We start from the raw sequence: 21,447 nt of genomic DNA, 5'->3' as shown, positions 1-21,447 counted from the left end.
AGAGTTAAAAACAGGGGAGGGACGGTGGCTCAGTGGTAGAGCATCTACTTGGTAAGCAGAAGGTCCCAGGTTCAATCCCAGGCATCTCCCGCTAAAAAGGGTCCAGGCGAATAGGTGTGAAAAACCTCAGCTTGAGACCCTGGAGAGCCGCTGCCAGTCTGAGAAGACAATACTGACTTTGATGGACCAAGGGTCTGATTCAGTAGAAGGCAGCTTCATATGTTCATATGTTCAACAGGTTGGTCAAATTGTTTTGTTTTATTGGGCTGATATTTATATTTCAATGCCTCATTTCTAAGAGCCAGAAGGTTCTCGTCATTGAATTCTGCTTCAGAGTGGTCTCGTAACTGAATTCTGCTTCAGAGTCCCGTGGCGCAGAGTGGTAAAGCTGCAGTACTGCAGTCGGAGCCCTCTGCTCACAACCTGAGTTTGATCCCAGCAGAAGCTGGTTCAGGTAGGTGGCTCCAGGTCGACTCAGCCTTACATCCTTCCGAGGTCGGTAAAATGAGGACCCAGTTTGCTGGTGGGGGGGGGGAGTGTAGATGACTGGGGAAGGCAATGGCAAACCACCCTGTCAAAAGTCTGCTGTGAAAACGCTGTGAAAACAACGTCACCCCAGAGGGGGAAACGACTGGTGCTTGCACAGAGGAAGACCTTTACCTACCTCTTTTCATACTCATCTAGAGATTCCACTCCTGCAATAGATCTGTTCCTGCAATTCAGAATAGAAGACTGTTTCAGTATTGTTGGAATGGACAACCTTGTTTCTACAGAATAAAAGATCACAGCAGCTGGATCTGGTTCCTGGGTCATAGATTGTGAACTGTTGTTGTGATCTAACTCAAGTGCCAGGACCAAGGGCAATATACAGAAGCTTCACAATTGAAGATAGGTGAAGTTGTGCTCTGCTGGCCTCTGACATGACCACTTGGGGACAGTTTAACTTCTTCAAGTTCCAAACGTGCACAAAATCCGGAATTTCCTTGGATACTGCTTGGGGGAAACACCTGTGGTTCCGCCATTAAGTCTGAGGGAGCAGGTTGAGCAGCAGGCGAAGGTACGAAAATGCCCATAACACTACTATCACTATTCTCACTGATAGGAGAACGTGGTGCAGGGAAATTTTTTTTTACAAACTCACTCCTGGAACAGTTTGTAAATTAATGCGTTGAGGACAAGAAGACAGTGGCACTGCATGATCACAGCAGGGCAGAAGGGAAGACTGAGGCAACAAGGGTGCTACACTTGCATCTTTAAATCCACGCCCTGGTGAGAGACCTCTGACCTTCAGCCAGTCCTTGTTGTGCAATAAACACTCTGGAAACTCTTTGGCTCTGGCCAGGCCCGGCGCTGGGGGTTCTGCCAGCCCAGGCAGACCCCTGCTCCCCGCCCCAAACCTGAGCAAGGTCAGGATGGCTCGCTGCCAGGCCTCAGACTTCGCCGAGGCTTCCCGAGTCTTGGGAAGTCCGGAAGACAGCGGGTGCGCTCAGAGCCCACCCACTTTGCCGAGGCTTCCTGAGCCTTGGGAAGCCTCGGCAAGGTTCGGAAGGCGGCGGGCATACTCAGAGCCAGGCTCTGAGCCCGCTTGCTGCCACGCCCCCTACCCCCGACTTCACTGAGGCTTACGAAGCCTCGGCGAGGTTGGGAAGGCAGCGGGCATGGCGCGTGAGGAGAGGGGGCACCTCGTGACGCCCCTAGGCCACGTGGCACCCGGAGAAGAAAAAGACTGCAGATCTATAGCCCGCCCTTCTCTCTGAATCAAAGACTCAGAGCGGCTTACAATCTTCTTTATCTTACTCGCCCTGTGAGGTGGGTGGGGCTGAGAGAGCTTTCACAGAAGCTGCCCTTTCAAGGACAACTCCTGCAAGAGTTCTGGCTGACCCAAGGCCATTCCAGCAGGTGCAAGTGGAGGAGTGAGGAATCAAACCCACTTCTCCCAGATAAGAGTCCATGCACTTAACCACTGCACCCAAGTGGCCCTGGCTGTGGCTGGAGCTATTCAGTAGATCCACTGAACGTATCTCCAACCGCCTGAGGCACCTCCCAAACAGCTCTGTCAGGTGGCCTTTGACGAGAGGCTTGGTGTGCCACCAGGGCAAATAGCCTAGATTATCAAGCAACACATCAAATGATTTGATGGGATGGCCAAAGTAGCTATGCGCTCAGTTCCTCTTGTTTCTGGCAAAAGCGGAACTTGACTCTTCACATTCCTACAGTCAGTACGTCGGAGGCTTGTTTGAGGAATGGTACAAGCATCATAAGAACATAAGAGAAGCCATGTTGGGTCACGCCATTGGCCTATCCAGTCCAACACTCTGTGCCACACAGTGGCCAAAAAAACCAAGTGCCATCAGCAGGTCCAACAGTGGGGCTAGGAGCCCTCCCACTGTGTCCCCCCAAGCACCCACAATACAGAGCATCACTACCCCAGACTTTACTCATCTTTACTCCCAGCAAAGAGCCTATCCACCTTGGCGTCTAAAAGTCAAAGCTGCTGAAAGAGAGAGTCTACTGTTTTTGCTGTAAGCAATACTGAGTCTGCAATAGGATTATTTTAAACACTAGAGCAGAGGTGGCCAAACTGTGGCTCAGGAGCCACCTGTGGCTCTTTCAGCCATTTTGTGTGGCTCTTGAAGCCCCCACTGCCTGGCTTGGAGAAGGCATCTGTCTCTTTAAATCACTTCTCCAAGCCAAGCCAGCTGATGGCTTGGAGAATGCATTTATAGTTAAAGTTGCTTTCTTTACACCTCTTCCTCCCACCTCCATCTATTTGCTTTCTTTCCACCTTTCCTTCCATCCTTGCAGCTCTCAAACAGGGCCAGAAGTCCAGCAGCTCTCCCACTGTGCCCCCACAAACACCAAGAAGACAGAGCATCATTGGCCCCAAACATAAGAATATAACAGAAGCCCTGTTGCATCAGGCCAGTGGCCCATCCAGTCCAACACTTCCTGTCACACAGTGGCCCAGAAGCCATCAGGAGGTCCACCAGTGGGGCCAGAACTCCAGAAGCCCTCCCACTCTGCCACCCCCCCCCACAAGCACCAAGAAGAAGACTGCAGATTTATACCCCGCCCTTCTCTCTAAATCAGAGACTCAGAGCGGCTTACAACCTCCTGTATCTCCTTCCCCCACAACAGACACCCTGTGAGCAGTGTTCCCTCTAAGCCGAGTTAGCGTGAGCTAGCTCACCGATGTTAAGCCTCCAGTTCACACATTTTTGTCTTAGCTCAGGAAGGAGGACCCCAGAACACACTAATTGATGCAGGAGCTCACAACTTTCATGCCAGTAGCTCACAAAGTTGAGGTTTTGCTCACAAGACTCTGCAGCTTAGAGGGAACACTGCCTGTGAGGTGGGTGGGGCTGAGAGGGCCTTTCAAGGACAACCTCTCGAGAGCTATGGCTGACCCAAGGCCATTCCAGCAGGCGCAAGTGGAGGAGCGAGGAATCAAACCCGGTTCTCCCAGGTAAGAGTCCCCACACTTAACCATTACACCAAACTGGCTCTCCCAGACAGAACATCATGGGCCCCAAACCTAAGAACAGACGAGAACCCTTGTTGCATCAGGCCAGTGGTCCATCCGGACCAACACAGGGGGCGAAAACCAATGTTTCCTCTAAGTTTTGGAATCTCATGAGCAACAATTCTACTTTGTGAGCTACTGACATTAAAGTTGGGACTCGCTACTGCATAAATTAGTTTGCTCTGGGCAGGCCCGGCGCTGGCCTTCCCAGCGGCCCAGCCCGAAAGCGGGCCCCCACCCCCTTTTTTCTTTTACATTTTTTTTCGCTGGCTCCCTTTGAAGCAGGGGGCGGGAGGGCCGCGCGGAGTGCTGGCGGGGAGCGTCTTGGGCTGTGCAGAGGCAGGGCCCCGAAGAGCACCCCACAAGAGCCGGCGCCCTAGGCAGCCCTCGAATGTTGCCTAGTGGACGCTCCAGCTCTGGCGCTATTTTTCCTGAGCTAAGACAAAAAAATTGTGAGCTGGAGGCTTAAAAACTGTGAGCTTGCTCACACTAACTCAGCTTAGAGGGAACACTGGCCCAAACCCCAGGTGCCTCTAGCAGAACCAATGTCCTTCGCTGGGCTCCCCCCCCCCACGCCCACTGCCTTCCTTTCCTCTCCTCTCCTCTCCCTTGGTGCCTCGACCAGGTTTCTGGCCCCAGCTTAGGGTTGCCAATCCCCAGGTGGGGGCAGGGGATCCCCTGGTTTGGAGGCCCTCCCCCCGCTTCAGGGTCGTCAGAAAGCAGGGGGAGGGGAGGGAAATGTCTGCTGGGAACTCTGTTCTTCCCTATGGAGATTTATTCCCATAGAAACTCATGGAGAATTGATCCGCAGGTATCTGGGGCTCTGGGGGGGGGCTGTTTTTTGAGGTAGAGGCACCACATTTTCAGTACAGCATCTAGTGCCTCTCCCCAAAATACCCCCCAAGTTTCAAAACCCCAAAAGAAGGTGCCCTTGTCCTTCATTATCTCCTATGGAAGGAAGGCACTGAAAAGGTGTGCTGTCCCTTTACATATGATGGCCAGAACTCCCTTTGGAGTTCAATGATGCTTGTCACAGCCTTGATCTTCTTAAATTGGACTTGGCAACCCTCCCCCAGCTGGCTGGACTGGGCCCTGGAGTGTCCGGAGGAGGGGAGCAGCCCCGGCCTTCCCTCACCCCCCCCCCCCCACCTACCTAGAGGGAGAAGGGCTGGGGGCTCTTTCCCTCGGCTCTTCCAGCCTCGATGGGGAACGGCTCGGAGGCCGGCCACATAGCTCCGCCCCTAGCATCTTCACCACGTCCTCTCCCGGCAAAGTACTGGGAGAGAGTGAAAGCAAAAGCTGGGAAAGTGGCTCTGTGGGGTCGCTTGTGACGTCGCCCTTGCTGCTTTGTGACGTCTGGCTCAGTCTCCCCCCTCCCTCTCCCTGGCTGGAGGGCTGAGGCGGTGGTCCGGGGTGGGGAAGGGGCGAGAGACCGGGCTGCTCTGCTGGAGGCAGGGGGGGAGCAAGAGTCCACCCCTCCCCAAAAGCCAAGCCTTTCCCACTTTGCCTTCCATCCTGCTTTGGGTTGCCAAGTCCTAGTCAAGAAATAGCTGGGGACTTTGGGGGTGGAGCCGGGAGCAAGATCGAGACAGGCATAACTGAACTTCAAAGGGAGTTCTCTGGCCATCGCGTTTAAAGGGACCACACCCCTTTTAAATGCCTCCCCTGCTTTGGAAATAATGAAGCATGGGGGCACCTTCTTTTGGGGCTCATAGAATTGGACCCCCGGTCCAATCTTTTGGAAACTTGGAGGGTCTTTTGAGGAGAGGCACCGGATGCCATGTGGCAAATTTGGTGCCTCTACCTCAAGAAACAGTTCCCCCAGAGCCTTAGATACCTGCGGATCAATTCTCCATTCTTTCCTGTGGGAATAAGTCTCCCTAGGGAATAAGAGAGTTCCCAGCAGACATTTCCCTCCTCTTCTCCCGCTTTCTGATGAGCCTGAAGTGTTGGGGGGGGAATGGCAATCCTATCTCTGAGGGAAGAGAGCTGTGGCCACATTTCCAGGCATTTCCCATGCCGTAGGTGGCAAGCAGCCCCGTCGAACTGGGCAGATTCACAGCAGGACACCCCCCTGCCAGCAGACTGGTTTGGAGGAACAGGCCTGCAGTCCTAAAACCTGGAAGGAAGCCCCCCTGACTCGGATAACTGTGGGTCGACCTGCTCCGGATCGCGGAAAGGGAGGGTTGCCAGCCTGCAGGTGGGGTCTGGAGATCTCCCGCTTTGACAACTGAACTCCAGCTGGCAGAGATCAGCTCCCCTGGAGAAAAGGGCTGCTTGGAAGGGTGCACTCTAGGGCACTGTCTCATGCTGAGGCCCCTCTCCTCCCCAAACCCCACCTTCTCCCAGATTCACCCCCAAAGCCACCAGGTATTTCCCAACACAATCCTGCTGGCTGCTTAGGGGAGAAGGGTGGTGACCAGTTGCACAAAGTTCGGTTGCCTGCAGCAGCTCCCCCCATTGGCTCAAGGAGGGTCAGCCAGGCTCTCGAGGGGGGTGGGACCGGACTTGGCAAGCGGCACGGAGAAGAATCCGTCGGAAGGGTCTGAGAGGAACTCCCCTGAGCAGCCTTCTAGAAACAACACAACAGAACAAGTCCTCCTTGGAGGTTTTTTTGGACCATTCGATTTATTGGCCCCCCAGGGCTTTATTTGTAGAAAAAGCCAGGGATCGTTTTGTAGAAAAATAGGTGGTGGAGCTCATCCAGAGATTGTTATCCAGCTGCATCTACTATTCCATGGGGAGGAGGTGGAACCCTCCGAAAGGTTCAGGAGCTGTGCTCCTGTGAGCTCCTGCTGAATCTGAGGCCTGGGAAACGCCCAGCAGGAACTCATTTACATATTAGGCCTCACCCCCTGACATCACCATCATTTCACACAGGAGCTTTTTTGCATATTAGGCCACACCCTCTGATGTCAAGCCAGCTGGAACTGTGTTCCTTTGCGTTCCTGCTAAAAAACAGCCCTGTTGGCAACAGTGTGTGTGCTACGTTTTGTCCTTTTTTGCTGTATATATAATACATATGACAAAAAAGTCAAAAAGTTGTAACACCTAGTGTTTTGTGTATTTCCCACGTGTTTGTGTGTAATGGTTTCCATTGGGAAAGGGAGATAGCTGGTGTTTGGGGGGCTTTTGAACCCAGCTGCTCTCCAAGGGGCAGCGCTGCAGCTGCTCTCCTGCACTGCCGGGCTACAGCCACATCTCCTGCACTCTGTTCTTCTGGGGCCAGGACTAGCCAAGCGCCTGTTTCCCGGGATGCTGGAGGCTGCTCGCGGCCAGTAATTAAAGCCATCGAGAGGAAACTGGCAAGTCTCCAGTGCTCAAAATGCTCAGGGCCAAAGAAAGGAGGCGCAAACGCGTGCCAAAGCGATCCTAGATGGATTCACGAATCTGCTTCTACTGAACCAGACCCCACTTGGTCCCTTCAGCTCAGCCCTGCCTCTACTCAGAGTGGCAGCCTGTCCCACCACCCGGCTTTTTTTTGGGGGGGGGCTGTTTTTTGAGGTAGAGGTATCAAATTTCCAGCCTCTCTTCAAAACCCAAAATTCAAGGCATCAAGGAACCCACAAAAGGGAAAAACCTTTTGAATGCTCAAGAGTGTGGAAAGAGATTCAGTGGCATCAGAGAAGCCCCGTGGCGTAGAGTGGTAAAGCTGCAGTACTGCAGTCGGAGCCCTCTGCTCACGACCTGAGTTCGATTCCAGCGGAAGCTGATTCAGGTAGCCGGCTGGAGGTTGACTCAGCCTTCCATCCTTCCGAGGTCGGTAAAATTAGTACCCAGCTTGCTGGGGGGAAATGACCGGGGAAGGCAATGGCAAACCACCCCGTAAAAAGGTCTGCCGTGAAAACGTTGTGAAAGCTGCATCACCCCAGAGTCGGAAACGACTGGTGCTTGCACAGAGGACCGCTTTGAAGCCCAAAGCATTCTAGCAATAGGATTATTTTGGGTTGGAAAATCGATGACCTTCCCCACAACATCCAGCATTGTGGAATGAACCAGTATCCATAGAGTTGGCAGGTGAACCTTATGGGGCTCAAATTCCCCAGTCACCCTCCCCATCCACCTCCAGATTCTCCCAGAATCAGGAAGGAGAAGTAAAATTCGCTCCTCCTTCTTTGACTTCTCCCCCCACCCCAACTCCATGAACCAGGAAAGACCTGGAGTAAGCCTATGGGCAAGGTTTCCTCCCCACCTCTGACTCCTCATGATTTCCCTTGAATTCCTCCTTGGAGAGTTTGCCTTTTTGCAGCAGGCTGAGAAATTCCATCTCACTACTTGAATTGGAAAGATCTCTGTGAACAGATGGGGAGTGGGGGGAAATCCTGCTTCTTTTGTAGAAGCGTAGTGTGTGGAAATGGGCATATGAAGAGATAATATCCCATAACCCCAATACCCCATATGTACCCCGGAGAGCACTGAGGTCTGGTTCCCAGAACTTATTAACAATCCCTGGGCCAAGAGAAGTCAGGTTGAAGGCCACTAGGGAGCAGGCCTTCTCGGTGATAGCCCCTCGTTGGTGGAACGACCTTCCAGAGATGATGCGAGCCCTGCGGGACCTGAACCAATTCCGCAGGGCTTGCAAAACATTTCTTTTTCAGTTGGCATTCGAGACAGAACCTGATTAACTAACGAGCAGACTTAGCCATCTTGTGTACATCAGGACTACAACATTTTAGCACCTATTTTATATGTTTTATCTATTTAAATAATTTATTTGTAACTGATTTAAACTGTTATGTTTTATGTGAATCATGGGACTCCCATGTCTGTTATGCTGTTTTATGTGAATCATGGGACTCCCATGTCTGTTAGCCGCCCTGAGCCCGCCTGGCGGGGAGGGCGGGATATAAAAATAAAATATTATTATTATTATTATTATTATTATTATTATTATTATTATTATTATTATTACGCATCTGTTAAAAGAAGAGAACACTTTTCCCCTCCAGGTAGTTGGCAACCCAAAATTAAGTACTTATTAATCCGTGAAAACAAAACTCCACTAAGGAAGGGTCATAGCTCCTTAAAGAGATTATTATTTGTATCAGGTAGATCCGACTTTGTGTTTTCTGTGGTTTGTGGAGGTTTTGAGTTGGTCTTCATTAAATGTGTCAAAGTTTAGTGTGGCCTGTCTTTTTTCAATGGTGTATAAAGTTCTGAATAAATCCTCTTGCAGACTCATGAGACTCAAACATGGGGCCATGCCTGATCCCCGTGAATGAACCCAACCCAGTGCCCCATTCAAAATTGTGGGCCACTGACGTTCAAGAGCCACAGTGTTGGGTTGTTATTATGAAGAAGAAGACATTGGATTTATATTCCGGCCTCCACTCAGAGCGGCTCACAATCTCCTTTATCTTCCTCCCCCGCAACAGACACCCTGTGAGGTGGGTGGGGCTGAGAGGGCTCTCACAGCAGCTGCCCTTTCAAGGACAACCTCTGCCAGAGCTATGGCTGACCCAAGGCCATTCCAGCAGGTGCAAGTGGAGGAGTGGGGAATCAAACCTGGTACTCCCAGATAAGAGTCCGCACACTTAACCACTACACCAAACTGGCTCTCTCTCTTATGACTTGGTAGATCGGGGTTCAGATTCACAGTAGGTTTGGAAGGTGTTTGGATGCCCTTTACCCTGTCACATTTTCAGACTAAAAGCCTTGCAAGATACTTGCAAGGATTAATTTTTCTTTTTGGGGGGGGCGGAGGGCTTCTTCAAAGAGATGTGGTTGATACATACAAAAATCTTAAGGCTTCTGTATTAATTTCCAGCAAGGACTTCCCCCTCCCCCAGTACTTCCACATTACCCTTTCTTGAAAAACCCCAGAGCACCTCTTCTCATGCTTCCTTCTTCCCACCCCGCAGCCAACTCGTATTTTTTCTGCCCTTCTGTCTTTAGTTTCCCTCTCTGCCTAGGAAAACTGGCCAAGTTCTGTAATGCCAGCCAGTGGGACAGGCCAACCTCAGTGGTGGGGAGCCTTATATGTCCCTCTCCCACACTATTTCCTCTTTCTTTGCCCCCTTCTCTCCTTCACAGTCATTTACTGCCCTGCCTTTTATCTGCTCTCATCTTGTTGGAATCTTTTATCATCTGCTACCAAAATGTTAGGAAATACACGCTAAATTCAGAGGTTTGGAGTGGCAGTAATTGGAGTCGAGGCTTAAGCTTAGCAAAAGAAATAAAGTTTACTAGAAAACATCAGGATAGGGTACTTGGGATAAAACAGAAAAACATCTAGCTTACCAGCTAGTTCTATCTACGTCTTATCTACATGGCTACTTCTTTGTCTTCACTGTTCTTCTCCCCAAAAAGCATTTCGCCAGGAAGAAGAGCAATAAACCTTGCATACAAGATCAAAGCATTTCACACCTAACATCCTCTCTGACCAATGTTGTGTTCTCAACTTTCGCGGGCAAAGTAAGAACCATCCCACAATTGAGTTTAGGTCACAATACATCACTTCCTCTATCAGGTAAACAAACAGTTAACTATATAATGGCTGGAATGTGCATAGCTTGTATTCCAACAAACCCCTTCTCAAGATATGCATCATTTCAGTCATTAGCAATTTCAATCAAGTTCATACTTTCACGTAGTCGTTCAAACTTCAGTCTGTCGAGCGGCTTCGTCATGATGTCTGCGATCATTTCTTCAGTAGGGCAGTACTGTAATTCAATCAGTCCTTCTTTAATCATCTCTTGCACAAGTAAACACTTGATGACAATATGTTTGTTGTCTAGTTTTATATTCTCAGCTTTGCATATGCTTATACATGCTTGGCTGTCTTCATACATGAGTACTGGTTTAGGTTCCTCTATTCCAAATTCCTTAAGAAGAAAAATAATCCATTCCAGTTCATTGCATGCCCTTTGAGCAGACACACATTCAGCTTCAGCAGTAGATTGAGCTACAATCTTTTGTTTCTTAGTGTTCCAGTCAATCACACTATCTCCATAGAAGAATACATTTCCACTTGTTGATTTTCCATCTCCTTCATTTCTCCCAAAGTTGGCGTCCATGTAGACTACCAGTCTTGGGTCATCACATGCTGAAATTAGTAATTTATAATCAGCAGTTTTAAACAGGTATCTTGCCAGTCTCTTTATGGCATTCCAATCATGGTAATACGGTGAACTTGTCTTTCTACTCAAGATTCCAACTGCAGTAGAAATATCTGGTCTCGAGATTCTGCTTAGGTACAGTAGTTTTCCAATTGCTTCTCTATATTCACGATTGTTCTCAAGCAATTTTCCTTCTTTCAAAGTTAAGTATGCTGGATCAAGTGGTGTACTAATGTTTCCATGTTTCTTTATTCCCATGGATTCAATAAAGTCCATAATTTTGTGTTTTTGGTTCAGCACAAAACTTCCATCTTCAGCTCTTTCAATTTGTATTCCAAGGTAATGCTTTATGTCTCCCAGTTGTTTGACTTCCACATCTTTATTTAGCTCATCAGCAATTTCTTTGATGTCCTCCTTGTTGTAGCAACATAAAATCAGATCATCAACGTAAGTCAATATGTACTGGTATTGTCCATTTTTGAGTCTTGTAAACAAACAGGGTTCCGATTTCCCTTGTTGAAATCCTTGCTTCTTTAGTAGTTCTGTCAGCTTATCTGACCAACCTCTTGCAGCTTGTTTTAATCCATAAATTCCTTTTTGAAGTTTACACACAAGTTTTTCCTTTCCAACTTCTTCAAATCCTTCAGGTTGTTCCATGTAGATTTCCTCTGTTAAGTCTCCATTGAGGAAAGCTGTTTTAATGTCCACGTGTTCAACTTGCATGCCTTTGGAGGCTGCAATTGTTAGAAGTATTCTGAACGCAACTTGACTTATGACAGGTGCAAAAGTCTCTGTATAGTCAATTCCTTGTTCTTGCTTGTATCCTTTTGCTACTAAACGTGCTTTGTATCGATCCACACTTCCATCAGGATTGTATTTTACTTTGAGTATCCATTTACAACCAATAGCTGTTCTTTCAGGAGGTAAGTTTGCAAGTGTCCAAGCTTGCTTGTCATGTAAAGACTTCATTTCATCATTCATTGCATCCATCCATTTCTTTCTTTCTGGATCGGGTAGCTGATTTATTTCTTTCCAAGTTGAGGGTTCTTTGACAGGTTGTATTGTTGCACAAATTCCAAGTCTTGGCGGTGGTACGCCTTTGTTACTCCTTGCTGACTTTCTCACAGTAACTGTGGTTGTCTCTGCTTCTCTTGGACTCCCTGCTTCCCCTTCTGATTCAGTGCTTTTTTGTGAAGGTGGACCTGCCTGTTCACAGGTGGTCTCTGCAGGTTGCCAAATAGCAAGTTCACTGAAGGTAACATCCTCTATAGGATTCTGTACTGTGGATTCAGCTTGCATAGGAGTTTGCAAAACACTGTTGCCATCTATATATACAACATTGCATTCTTTGACAGTACGTGTATCAGGATCTAGGATTCTGTATCCTCTTCCACCATTGGCATAGCCTACAAGTATACCAAGTTCTGCTCTGGGGTCCAGTTTTCCCCTTTTCTCCTTAGGTACAAACGCGTATGCTTTGCAATCAAAAGGTCTTAGATGTTTTAATCCAGGTCGTTTGCCACACCAAATTTCAAATGGCGATTTATTAGTCACTTTGGATGGAATTCTGTTGTGCAGGTAAACTGCAATATTTACAGCTTCACCCCACATATGATCTGGCAGTCCAGATTGCATTAGCATTGATCTGGCCATTTCCATAATTGTTCGGTTCAGTCTCTCAGCTGCACCATTCTGCTGTGGTGAATAGGGTGTAGTAGTTTTATGTTGAATGCCTTGTTGTTCCATAAACCTTTGGAACTCACTGCTACTGTATTCAGTTCCATTGTCTGTGAACAATATTTCTGGAACTTTGCCAAATTTATTTCTCACAGCAGCAATATAGGATTTAAATTTGTCAAAAACTTGATCTTTGCTTTTAATTAAGTAGACATAGACATATCTTGACTTAGCTTCCATAAATGTCAAAAAGTACTTGCTTGCACCAGCCGATTCTTTGATTGGCCCTGCAATATCTGAGAATACCATCTCTAGAAAATTTTCATTGTGTACAGTATTTTTGCCTGTGTACCTTGGGGCGGTACCTTTAGCCTTTAAACATATATCACAACCAGATTGCATTTGATCACAATCAATAACATCAATATTACATTCCTTCAACAATTTTTGCACACTTTGCACACTGCGGTGCCCCATAGTTATGTGCCATTTAAGAAGACATGATTTATGATTACATACAGATTGCATTGTATTATACACTGGCCCAATAACATTTGTTGCATCAGAAATATTTTCAGCATCATTTTGCATATCATCATCATCATCATCATCAACATTATCATCAACAAGTTTTAGGTAATGAAGACCATCAACTACATCAAGCATAAGTTCAGTTCCAGATTCAGGATCAACAATACTTCCATTTTCTTTTCTGAGTACAACCTCATGATCTCTTCTGATAATTCTCTTTGTTGAAACTAGGTTGCTGACTGCCTCAGGGGCATATGCACACTCTGTTAGTGTAACCTTTTTAATTTCTTGACTTTCATCCATAACATTTAAGATCACAGTCCCACTTCCTTTAACTTTCAGAATTTGTCCATTGGCTTGCCCTAATTTAGGACAGTTGTCCTCATCCAATTCCACAAAAGATTTCTTATCTTTACAGACATGAAAATAAGTTCCAGAATCTATCATCCAATGATTCTCAAGATTTGCATTTGATTCAGTAATTGTATATGTGGGATTCCTTTTAGACACATTCTCAGTCTTTGTTGCTGGCTTTGAAGACTTAAAACCACGTTTTTGTTGGTTGCTATTCATCACTTGCCCATTGGGTGTCGCTGCTCCAGTAGAAGCATTATGATTTTGTTTCAATTTCTTCTTACAATAATACTGGTAATGTCAGAACATTCCCTTGCGTTTCCTTGGGCGTCGTTCCTTGCAAGAGCTGATGTTGAGGGATTTTCATCCCCTTCTCTGTCGGACATCCTCGAATTCAGGCTTTAGCAGGAGAGCAGGAGAAGTGCAGCGTTGAGGAATTCTGTGTTTCCAGGTTGCACATTGAAATGCAGATCCTCGCTCAGCGGCCTCAAGCAATGTAACAAGGCTCCCCGGTGAGTGGGTCCTTTGTTCCTTTGAGTGTTCCGTTAGCGAAAAATACAGCCTTTCAAGCAGCTTCTGGTCACTTTAAAATACTTTTTCACTCTCTGCCTGTTTGCCTTCAAAAAATCATTTTCCAATATGCCAAGCTCCAATATTTAGCAGTTTGATGGAACCAACCAATCTCTCTGGCTACCATTTGTTGGAATCTTTTATCATCTGCTACCAAAATGTTAGGAAATACACGCTAAATTCAGAGGTTTGGAGTGGCAGTAATTGGAGTCGAGGCTTAAGCTTAGCAAAAGAAATAAAGTTTACTAGAAAACATCAGGATAGGGTACTTGGGATAAAACAGAAAAACATCTAGCTTACCAGCTTATTTATTTATTTATTTATTTATATTGGGATTTATACCCCGCCCTTCGCACCGAAGTGTCTCAGCTAGTTCTATCTACGTCTTATCTACATGGCTACTTCTTTGTCTTCACTGTTCTTCTCCCCAAAAAGCATTTCGCCAGGAAGAAGAGCAATAAACCTTGCATACAAGATCAAAGCATTTCACACCTAACATCCTCTCTGACCAATGTTGTGTTCTCAACTTTCGCGGGCAAAGTAAGAACCATCCCACAATTGAGTTTAGGTCACAATACATCACTTCCTCTATCAGGTAAACAAACAGTTAACTATATAATGGCTGGAATGTGCATAGCTTGTATTCCAACACATCTTCAGGAATATTATTCATTTATTTACTCATTCCCTGGCTTTCTTTCCAGCGGGGACCAACGGAACTTGCATCCTTCTCCTTCTGCCACTTGTTCTCCTAAAACCCCTTCGGGGTAGATTACCCTGAGAGTGACTGACCCCAAATCACCCAGTGAGTTTCCCGGGGAGATGGGGATTCAAACCTAGCAATGGCTAGCAGCCATGGTGACTGAGGGGAACCTTCACATTCAGAGGCACTAACCCTCTGAATCCCCGAGCCTGGCAGCAACCTCAGAGGAAGGCCTTGGCCTATGTGCCCTGTTGGTGACCTGCCTGCAGGCCTCATCCAGCCTCCAGAGGGCTCCAGTCAGGCCCACCAGCAACTGGCCATCGTCTGCGTCCTCCTCCCTCGCCTGCTTCCTTCAGCCACACTTTTTGAGTTCTCCCTTGTGATGAGGTAACCAAGCAAACAGCCTATTGTTCTTTTCCTCTTCCAAAGGTGATTGATGAGTCAGCCTGTGTGGACTTAAAGCCTGCACTATTGCCTTTAAAAAGCCAATTAAGAGCCATTTTAGGTGTGAACCTAAAGCTTGCACTATTATCTTAGAAGTCAGTTTAAGAGTCATATTTAGCCGTGCTTTGCACAGAGAATCATACTTGAATAAGGAGATACATCGATTAAGCTTTTATATGTATTTATATTAAGATCTGCAATTGATATTCAGATTCCTTTTTTTCTTCAGCAAGATCTTTAAACAGGGAAAAGGTCAGAGCCTGAACAGACAACAGGAAGCTTAGGGTTTTTTTGATGTTGAGTTTCAAGCCTACTTTTGTGCTCTCCTCTTTCACCCTCAGCAAGAGGTTCTTTAGGTCCTCCTCACTTTCCGCCATTAGAGCAGTGTCATCTGCATATCTGAGGTTGTTGATGTTTTTCCCGGCAATCTTAATTCCGGCTTGTGCTTCATCCAGGCCAGCATTCTGCATGATGTACTCTGCATATAAATTAAATAAGCAGGGTGACAATATACATCCTTGTCGAACTCCTTTTCCTATTCTAAACCAATCAGTTGTTCCATATCCCGTTCTGACAGTTGCGTCTTGACCCATATACAGGTTTCTCAGGAGACATGTGAGGTGGTCTAGTACTCCCATCTCTTTAAGGACTTGCCACAGTTTGTTGTGATCCACACAATCAAAGGCTTTAGCATAGCCAACGAAGCAGAAATAGATGTTTTTCTGATACTCCCGTGCTTTCTCCATAATCCAGCGAACGTTGGCAATTTGCTCTCTAGTTCTGAAACCCAACTTGAACTTCTGGTAGTTCCCGATCTACATACTGCTGAAGCCTAGCTTGTAGGATCTTTAACATGACCTTGCTGGCATGTGAAATGAGTACAATGCTGCGATAGTTTGAACATTCCTTGGCATTACCCTTCTTTGGGATTGGAATATAATCTGATCTTTTCCAATCCTGTGGCCACTGTTGTGTTTTCCAAATTTGTAGACATAATGTGTGCATCACTTTAACAGCATCATCTTTTAGGACTTTGAATAGTTAAAGGTGCTACTGGGCTCCAACTCAGTTCTCACATTTGTTGACTGCTTTATTATCTGTACTAGGAGTAAGGCCTGTTGTAAAGAAAAATACAACGAGCTGTAGAAGGAGGCTATGGGCGAGTGCCTGCCACCCTTGCTGTCTTCCCACCCACCCAAGTGAAGGCATTGACCCCCACCACCTCAAGGGGAGCTGATCTCTGCCATCTGGAAAGCAGTTGTCAATCAGAGTGATCTCCAGTGCCTCCCTAGAGGGAAATGGCATCGTACCTATCTGAGGTCCTATCCCTTCTCAAACCCCACCCTCTCCAGGCTCCACCTCTAACCTGGAGTTGGCAACCCTATCTCCTTTCCTTTATCTGCCCCTCCGACTTCAGCTTTCCATTGCCTTCCCCCTCCCTGCAGCTTCTACAGTGGGGGAGCCAAAGCCGTTTGCATCATTCTCCTCTCCCCCCACGTGATCTGAACAACAGCCCTGAGAGGCAAGTTAGGCTGGAAGCCTATGCCTGCCTGGTCCAAAATCACCCAGTCAGCTTCCACAGCAAGAACCTGGGTCTGGCAGATCCCACTCTGAAGCCCTAACTGGCATGTCTTCTGTATAGCTATGTTGCCTACATATTGCTATAATATTAACTAACTCTGAACTTTGTACGTTGCTCAGAAATTGAGCACCCAGAAACTGTTTTGTATTCTGCCCTGGGTCAGAGACCCATGAATTTATCAAACAAAGGTATCTGTGATGCCATAGTTTTGTCAATTTCAGTACAATCCTACTTTATTAATGAGGCAGAAACAAGACACTTGTAAGTGAACATCCAGGGAAACTTATAAAATGTCCCCTTAAAGCTTTTCTGTATTTATTTATCTATTCTTCACATTTATATCCCGCCCTCCCTGCCAAAGCAGGCTCAGGGCGGCTAACAACATTGAATATTAACAATAAAACAGAAAAACAACAAAACAATATTGCCGTTTACTGTCAAATTTGTGACACTAGGTTTGTCCTATGCGCATGATATGTATATTTGCAGATCTTAAAGTGACTATTCTAAAAGTGAATTTCAAAAACAGGACACAGCAAAAGACCTCTGAGATACCACTATAACCACTGGCAAACTCCCACCTTTTCCTGGGTTTGGCCCAGTCCATGGGCATTGTTGGGGGGGTGCTCCCTAAATTTACGGGGAGGGAGCTTCTCTATAAATTCATAGGTAGTGATAATGGAGGCCTCTCCTTGTGATGTCACTGGCTCCTCCCTATGATGTCACTGGATTGGGCCCCAGTCTCCCCCCCCCCCGGGAAATTGAAAAGTCTACGCCCCTGCTCTTAGATTAAGCAAATTTGTCTACCCCAGCTCTATGGTCAGAGTCAATAGGGAATTGTCCATAAACAAGAAATGAAAGAGCTAAAATCACAAGCCAAGCTAGAGAATGGAGTTGTAATTTTGTCTAAAATCACAAGCCAAGTTCTTGTCTGCTTTGCAACAAAGGTTGTCTTGTATCTGTTGCGGTGGATATTGACAGCAAGCAGAGTGGAAATGCTGACCCCCCCCCCCCAACTGCTTCCTCCTGGTTGGAGGGGGACATATGCTGCCTGCAGAACTACCCACACAAATGTTTGGGCAGGAGATTGACCCACTGTCTGTTTCCCTCAGGGATGCCAGGTAGGACCAGGGAATCCCCTGGAATTCCAGTTCACCTCCAGACTACAGAGATCAGTTCCCCTGGAGAAAACTGATGGTTTGGAAGGGCCCTCAGGAGGTCCACCAGCAGGTCCAGAACTCCAGAAGCTCTCCCACTGTGGCCACCCAAGTCCCAAAAATAAATAGCATCGCTGCCCCAGACATAAGAACATAAGAGAAGCCATGTTGGATCAAACCAATGGTCCATCCAGTCCAACACTCTGTGTCACACAGTGGCCAAAACCCAGACTCTATCAGGAGGTCCACCAGCAGGGCCGGAACTTCAGAAGCCCTCCCAACAGTGGTTCAAAGGAAGGGAAAGAGGTGAATTCCCCCCCTCCTTTCCCATGAATGAAGCTTCGAAAAGACAAAGAACAACTTTGAGCATTGGCAACAATTTTAATTAGACTGAATATAGATACTCAAATCCACCCAGATTATAACTGAATATGTGTTAATGAGACTATTCTCTGGCTATAATATGGTCTGAACGAAAACGAGATATATTTTAGAGAGATTTGTCTTTGCCGCCTGAATGCAACTGAAATGGCAACAATCAAAACACACGGCTGGAGGGGATTTGGAGAGACAGACAACTAGGTCTCTAAGTTACTTTTCAACTTTGATTAATAGACTGAGGGCGTTTTTGCACTGACCTTAATGGGGAGCGACGCCCCTCTTTACCGCGCAGGATCTGCGCGGATTTCGCACTAATTGCCGCGGAGCACCCGGAAGAGCCGAAAAGTCCCGCGGCTTTTGAGGCGCAAATGGAAACCGCCAAAACCCAGTTTCCATTTGCGCCGCAAAAGCCGCGGGACTTTCCGGCTCTTCCGGGTGCTCCACGGCAATTAGTGTGAAATCCGCGCAGATCCTGCGCGGTAAAGAGGGGCGTCGCTCCCCATTAAGGTCAGTGCAAAAACGCCCTGAGTTATTTGGTAGAGAAAAATGGCATTACCAAACGAAATGTTTTATTAAAAAGATATAATGGATACCATAACTTCTCTAAAGCAAGACCTTGGTTCATTAACGAACCGAGTTGATAAAAAAGCAAATGGAAGCTTTTATGTTGAAAGCTAGCGAAATCTCAAATCTACATGAGGAGAGAGTTAAAGAGATCTCAGTGACGTCTGTGGAATTGGAATTGGAGAGTGATCCGCTGGGAAACGAACAGAAGAAAACCAAAATGGAACCTTATTGCGCAGTTAAAAAGAAGGACCGGAAATCGAGACTGATTGAAGTTTTTTCGAGAGGAACAAGTGGTGTGGGATCCTTACTATTTTTCTCAAGAGGGATGACTGCACTAAGGAGAGAGAAGGTATATCTCAGCAAAAAAAATCAAGACGTGGAAAATTTTCAGGAAGAAGGGTTTTTAAACTGTTTCTCTCTCTGTGGGTACTTGGGCATGGAACTCTCAACAAGAACTGACATGCGATTTTAAAAGGCCAAGTGAGATTTTTGGGACATATTAAGTTGTTCCTCCTAGAACAATATGGATATAAGAGTTAAAGGATTGAAAAGTTTTGAAAAGAATTTTATATAAATAAATAGTTAACTTGGATTAATTTTTAAGAAGGCAGACAACACAATTATTCTGTAAACTGGTAGATCTGCTCTTAATATGTTTGTTTGGAGAAAATATTTATACTGAGACAGATAAATTACTATATTTTCTTTCTGCTCATCACTTTTTTATCTCTCTACGTATTATGATATTTTAAATCTGATTTCTTTTTTGTTCCGTTTGAAATAAGTTAAGTTAGAAGGATAAAGATATTTGTTTCTTATGCTCATTTTAATGACGATGTTGTTAAAACAACAAGTTAGTCTGTATTTTTAATACGGTTAAGCTTAGCCAGTTAGTTCTGTGTTGAGACTTCTCTGACTTTTTTATACTTGAATGTGCTGAAGAAGAATAGTTTAGACTTGTATTTTAAGTAATAGCTTAGTAAAAAGTGTATAATGAAAGATAAAGATGGTAAAATATAAGGGGAAAATGTAATACTTGCAGGTAGAAAGAATTGGGTATTTCATTTGGAGGTAGAAATGTAAAAGATATATTTGCATTTTTCTTTGTTTCTGGTCTTCCACTCTGTATCTCCCCCTCCCCATCTTTAATGCTTCTGTATCTATGCTTATGCTTCTTCTTTTTATAGTTAAAATCAATAAAAATTATACAATTGGAAGCCCTCCCACCCATATACCAAGAGTACAGAGCATCACTGTCCTATGTTGGAAGTGGAGGCCTTTGCACTGTCTCTCAGCCTCAGAGTTCGGAGGGGGCTGTCAAAGAGTCAGAGAGAGGACACAGGACGTCCTTCCTTTCTTGTCTGCTGCTATCCCTTTGAAGTGTAGATGTCACACTCTCCCTCTTTGTTATCATGAGAGCAGGACACGTTTTGTAATCTCTGTTCATCCACCTAGTGTCAGAACTTGTATCTTTGCTGCTGGTCCTCTATAATGTGACCAATGCTGTATGGTAGTTTTATTGTGGCTTGGAGCTGTATTGTTACTGAACCAAACTGACTCCATGTTGTAACCTCTGCTTAACCCAGAGTGCCTGAATAGTAATTAACCTTGCCCCACTGGTATCCAAAATATTTGGGGCTGTAGAATGAATTATGTCTTGTCTCTGCACATTCTCACACTGGGACCCTTTGAAGCCGAACAGCATGGCCTTCGGAGTAGGGAGGCATCCTCTCTACTGATAGTGATGGTGAGAAGACAGCTGCGCCCTACAATGTGAATTGTGGCTTTGTGAGATGTTTGCTTTACGTGTATAAAATCAAGCTGATGCTGGCTCTCGCCATTACTGTTATCTTGCCTTTTCCAGCACCTAGTTCTCCTCAATAAAATCCTAGCTTTGTAACTAAGTATGGGATCCGTTTGAAGTTCTTGAGTTCTGACATTATAACAGTAATCCCATTGTTCGTGGCTTATCTGTACTGGAGGCTTGGCTCGATGGCGGCAAAAGTACCAGACGACGGAGAGCCCACCACCCCATCGGAGGACCCGCCGCTCGACCCAAACGTGACGGGGGTCCGACGCAAAATTAAGGTTCCAGCGCCCTTCTCGGTCGACGCCGCCTTCCCGGCCCCGCGAACCTGGAGCCCGCGGAAGTCCACGGCAGCAATCGACGCCGCGGAGCAGCGGTATCGAAGCATGTTGGGCGAAGGAGGGGCAGGAGACGACGACGAGGGCCAGGCGGAGGGCACGGAGCCCCGAGGGGGGGAAGACCCGATCCGGACCCTCCGCAACGAACTATTCGATTGGGTGCGGGAAATCCACGGCGATGTGCACCGTTCCCGCGTGACGATGGCCGAGGAGATGCAGCAGAACCTGGGCGCTATCCACGACCAGCTCCGCACTTTGCAAACCGCGGTCCTGGGGATACCGTATGGAGTGTTGCCACTGGGGCAACCGCCTGTCGCCCCGCCGGCCCCCGCCCCGCAGGCTCCAGCTGCCCCGGCGCCGCCGGCCCCAGCGGCCCCAGCGGCCCCGGCACCTCCGGCTCCGCCGGCTCCGGCCGCCCCGGCACCGCCGGCGCCGCCCGCACCAGGGGCCCCGGCCGCCCCGGCGCCGCCTGCACTACCCGGTCCGATCCCGCCGGCCCTACCGGGCCCAGCACCGCCGCCTGGGGCGCCGCGAGCGCCAGGAGGGGCCGAGGGACGGGGAAGAGAGCTGAAGATTACGTTCGATGGGAATCCGGAGGACGTGGAATACTTTACTATTCAGTGCGACACGTTTTTCACCCACTGGGGCGCCGACTACCCTACCGAGGCCAGCCGAGTGTACCACATCGCGTCTCGACTGAGAGGGGCGGCCCGCAAATGGTATGTGGGGCTTTTCATGGGAAGAAAGCCCGAATT

The sequence above is a fragment of the Heteronotia binoei genome, chromosome 5 (genome assembly GCF_032191835.1).
Source record: "Heteronotia binoei isolate CCM8104 ecotype False Entrance Well chromosome 5, APGP_CSIRO_Hbin_v1, whole genome shotgun sequence".
NCBI lineage: Eukaryota > Metazoa > Chordata > Lepidosauria > Squamata > Gekkonidae > Heteronotia > Heteronotia binoei.
The sequence above is the reverse complement of the archived record's forward strand: the minus strand, read 5'-3'. Positions refer to the sequence as shown.